General features: G+C 37.2%; 1 long non-coding RNA gene across 2 annotated transcripts in view; it reads left to right on the forward strand.

Moving 5' to 3' along the window:
• LOC145494028 (uncharacterized) overlaps positions 1-1,820 on the forward strand; it is a 14,930-nt gene extending 13,110 nt beyond the window's left edge. For both annotated transcript variants that reach the window (XR_014050224.1, XR_014050223.1), the window contains exon 5: positions 62-1,820. This is a non-coding gene — a long non-coding RNA (uncharacterized LOC145494028). The remainder of the gene's footprint in view (positions 1-61) is intronic.
• The last annotated feature ends 3,179 nt before the right edge of the window (positions 1,821-4,999 follow it).

Below are 4,999 nucleotides of genomic sequence, written 5' to 3' on the forward strand. Positions count from 1 at the left end.
AACGGTATTTACTGAAAATCACTCGCGACTCACTAAAGTTATATTTGATTTTTCCTTCTAGATTCAAAGAGAAACATCAGAAAGTTCAGTGGATCACCAAAGAGCGAAGCAAGGCAAAGCAGATTGTAGTAAAATGTTTGCTGGCAGAAAATTGTCCGGGATAAATGTTGTGCTTTTTAGATAGCGGGAAAATTTTCTCAGTGAATGATATTGCTCTTTTAAAAGGGACTAAAAAAAAGTCGGATAAAAAAAATTAAGTCTTTTGGCGGGAAAATTTTCTCGGTGAATGATATTGCTCTTTTTAAAGGGACTAAAAAAAGTCGGGAAAAAAAGTCTTTTGGCGGGAAAATTTTCTCAGTGAAGGATATTGCGCTTTTAAAAGTGACTAAAAAAGATGTCGGAAAAATAGTAAGTCTTTTGGCGGGAAAATTGTTCTTAGAAAAAAAAGTCTGCGCTTTTGAATGGTGTCTGACTTTGAGTCAAGAATATATCAAGTCTTTTGGCGGGAAAAATCTTGCACTGTGCAACGGATTTGACCCATCAAAAGTCAAAGTATATGTTTGATTTCTGACTAGACTCTGTTCAAAATCGCAGAATTTTTTTTTCTTTGTGGCAACCCTACATAGTCGAAATATAGTAAGAGAGAGAGCCTACATTTTGACTAGTTGCCAGTCCCCTTTTAAAAACGCAATATTTTTTATTTCTTTTGTAAAATGACAGACAAAAGAAAAATAAACAAACAATTGTTGTTAAAATATTTTATTGTTTGACCATGAATGTAATTATTTACAAGTTTGATTAACATAAATTTGTTTACGTGCTAATAAAGGAGCTGAAAAACGCAACGTCTGAAAATTGTTTGTAGAAACTAATAAGTAAGGCCCAGTTCATATGTCGCATTTCTGCCGTGTCGAATTCAATTCAATTAAGTGCGGCAGAAATGCGACCGTGGATTCATACGTCGAACTTGTGTCGCACTTAATTCAGAATTTATACTGTCGGGTATGTCGGCTAGCGGAACTTGTTTTAAACGTAGAGTATTCAATATGGCGGATGAAAATACTGAGCGACGAAGGACTTTAATTTTGCTAAAAATTGTCAGCCAATGGAACGAGAAGGAGAAGGCTGACAACGGAGCAGTATGTGTTGCAATATGTTCAGGTTGCATTGGGTCGAGAATGGCCAAGTTTCTTCTTTTTCTTTGGCGGGAACACATTTACGCATGCTCAATACATTAACATAATGTATGCATTAGATTGGACACGGCAGAAATTCGACGTCTGAATCATTGTCGCATTTCTGTCGGATAATGGGACAAGACCAGTCGAATGTGCGGCAGAAATGCGGCAGCCGATTCAGATGTCGAATTTCTGTCGAATTTAATTCGTTGAATTGAATTCGACACGGGAGAAATGCGACATATGAACCGGGCCTAAGACGAAATTACTAATCTATGAAACAGTAAGTCTGAAACATGTAAAATTATTATGAGGATCGCCAGAAAACAAAAATAATTCTGGCAAAAACAAATCGCAAAATGTCTAATTTTAAGAAATAGAGTAATCGAAACTACGGACCAGTAGTGAAAACAAAAATCCTGTTATTTTTACGGAGAAGTGTTTGACGTTATTGGTAAACATTGAAATAAATTCTACCTAGCTTGTAGCTTTTTTACATCAGTTTCAAGTTAACATTTGCTCTGGTTTTGAAAATGAATTCCGTTGACCTAATACTTGATAGCTTTTTTTGCCAATATATTTGTTGAGAGATTTATAAGCATTGCGTGCGAATTAAATGCGGATCTATGTTGTAAATTGAAACCACAGAATATACAATTGATATGCAAACTTTAAAAAAAAATGCAGATAGAAAGGATTTTCCGAATGGTTTTAGTGCATGATGAATTTGCCTGTAGTCGAACAGCAAAATCTGGCGAGATTCAAGACAATTTCAACTGATTTCGTGCTTAGCACTGAAGCGTACGAAAAAAAAAGTTTGGTTGCATGATCGATCAAACAAATCCATATTACAAATTGAAACGACGAGAAATACACTGTTCAACCGCTAGCTTTTAGTTTTAAAAATCTGACTGATTTATTGAAGTATTTGTCAAGATTCAACACAATTTCAACCGAAAACAAGCGAACGAAAATTTCTCCCAATTAAAAAAAAAAATGTTGCATGGCCGAGCAAAGAAATCCATGTTATAAATTGAGAAGATGCGAAATTCAAAACTTGAGTGAGAAATTTGGCGAGATTAGAGACAATTTCAGCTGACTGCAGTGTTCAAGCAAACGTCAATTTCTTCCAAGACATTTGTTGTAGAATTAGTCTGTGGTTTCAATGACATGGATCCGCGATTATTCAATCATTACGTCTCGAGTTCGAAGTATAAGTTCTCTTTACTAAATCCTATACATTCTTTTAGCATAAGTTGTGAGAATTTGCAATACATCAAGACATTACAATTAGTTGCAGATTTCCTTGTCACTTTCTACTGATTTTTGGAGGGAACATTGATTGTCGATCTTGTCACGGTTTCTGTCGATATAAGAATCTAAACTATTGTCCTTTACCAAACGACGCATCAAGATCAGAGATCACACAAGCATGATCCAGAACCTCCATGTCAGCAGGCATCTAGTATCCACTAAGAGTCCAAGAAGAGCCATGAAAATCCACCAATGAGAGTCCATCTGAATCTGCACCAAGGAGTTACTAAGGAAATAAAAAGAAAAGACCAGGTCAACATTTCTGCAACTAAATACATATTCCACTGAACAAATTGTAAATATGCACATAAAGGTCTGAACGCAAAATTTCCACGCTAGAAATCGACAGTCATTTAATTATTATAAGTGTTCTCGTGTACTTGTTGCAGCAGAACAATTTGTTTTATTGTTTCCAATGTAATAGAATGCATACGCGATAATTTCATATTAGAAAGTAAGTTAGTTTTTTGTTTTTCGGTTTGGCTTTACTACGGCAAAAACACCAAGAATGAAAATGGTCGTTCCGAATAATAATCGACTTTTCATATTTTGAAGAGCAACAGGCAGTGTTAAGACAAACTGGCTCTGAATCTAACAAGTCGGTTAAATTTTTCGCGTTTTTGTTCAGCAAAAACACGCAATTGTTTATATTTGAGTGCATTATTTAAGGCATATCTTAGTATTCAAAAACAAAAAGCCGTTGTAAGAAATTAATCCTAACAGAATCTGTTTACCACGCGGAAATCACGTTGCTAATAATAATTAATAAATTTGCATTTTAATGAAGCTTGACAGCTATGCAACCTCGTTCCCAGGGATAAAGAAGAAACAGAGAGTGCAAGCCGAAACTCCTCCCCATCCCCCACCCCATCACTTTTCTAATGGTCCGTCTCTTAGCGGGGTTGCCACCCAGACATTTTTGTATCCAGCAAAATGCACTCTGCGCAATATTGCTCTCATTAATTTTAAATGGTTCCTCATAGAGCCACGTAGAAGCCAGACACAGTCACTACACAAAAATAGGAACCGCAACTAGAGTGCAATTTGTTTGGCTTAAATGAGATATGTGTAGCTTCTGAAGAGCGCCTAGATTCTGAAACTAACAGGAAAATATTCGAATCCTTATATTCAAGCCCCAGTCAGGGCCACGATTGTGTGTGTTGACGTCGACAAATTGTCATGAAGCGAATAGGTGACGAGAGAAAGCAACTATCTCCAACTTGGGCATACTGACTTGATGTACTATTAAATTCTCAGAACCGACATTAAAAGAAATGCATGACAGTCAAAGACGAGAATACAAATTTGGAGCTTGTGACTGAAAGGTTCACTTTACTCGAAGCAATCTTGTCATGGAACTCACCACTGGGATGTCTGCGAGTTTCATCTTCGTCCCTCAGTCCTCAGGAAAGAAAGGATAAAATTTTAACAAAAAATGACACGAGTTATTTCCGACACTTTTCAGGGATGTTGAAGCTTCCGGCCTTGTCTAATAAAGCTTGCCTGGGGAAAATAAATAACAACACTTGGAACACTTCGTTGCATTGCAACGAGTAAAAACAATGACCACATAATAAAACATAGGCACGCAAGGCGTGCAAGAGTTTTTTTTTTGTGAACTTTAAGTCTCGGAGATAGGCACATTCATGGAACTGTTTACAGTAATGATTTGGTTGATTTGACAAGTTTTTTTGGTTGCGATGTACAGCAAGAAAGAAACTGGGAGTTTATGATGTACATAAGATGTTACATCGGTAATGGTAAGATAACTAAATAGTAAGCCATAAAATGTTTGACTGAACAAACTACAGTAATCTGACACGTCTCCAGATTAATGTAGATACCATCTTATTTTCTAACAGGCAATTTTATTCGTTCTTTGATACAACCCACACTGTGATTGGTCTGACACGCGCACATGCATAACTCCCTCACTCACCGATCACGTAGCCCTTCCCCCCCGGGGGGGGGAACTCCCTTATATGGGCTATATAGGTCTGTGTGGCCCCGAAGGGTATGGTTTTTCAGCCGTTTTGGTCATAAATAGGGTATCGATTTTAGCTGATTTTGGCCATTTTGGTCATAAATAGGGTACGGTTTTTGCACTCTAGCCTTGATATGGGTATGCTTTAAGAAGAAGCCACTTTTTCATCATTATCGAAAAGAAAATCAACAAAAGCCCTTCACAAATTTATACGTTTACGGTAATTTAACATTGGTTTGAACTAGGGAGCTAATTATAACGCAGTTCTGAAACAGGGTTTTGATTTGAGGGTCAGGTCGTAAATAGGGTTTCGAATTTTTGGTCAGGTCATAAATAGGGTAAGGAATATCGCAGATTTTGGTCATAAATAGGGTAAGGGTTTTGGGAAGCGGGCCGCACACCCCCAACCAATTTTTCTGGGAGTACCCCCTCGGGAGCCCTTCCAGCCCCCAAGAGGAATTTTTGCTCAAAAATACTCAAGTTAAGAGAACTTTTCGCATTTTATACGAGTAGTAAGTTTACC

The sequence above is a fragment of the Orbicella franksi genome, chromosome 8, assembly GCF_964199315.1.
Source record: "Orbicella franksi chromosome 8, jaOrbFran1.1, whole genome shotgun sequence".
NCBI lineage: Eukaryota > Metazoa > Cnidaria > Anthozoa > Scleractinia > Merulinidae > Orbicella > Orbicella franksi.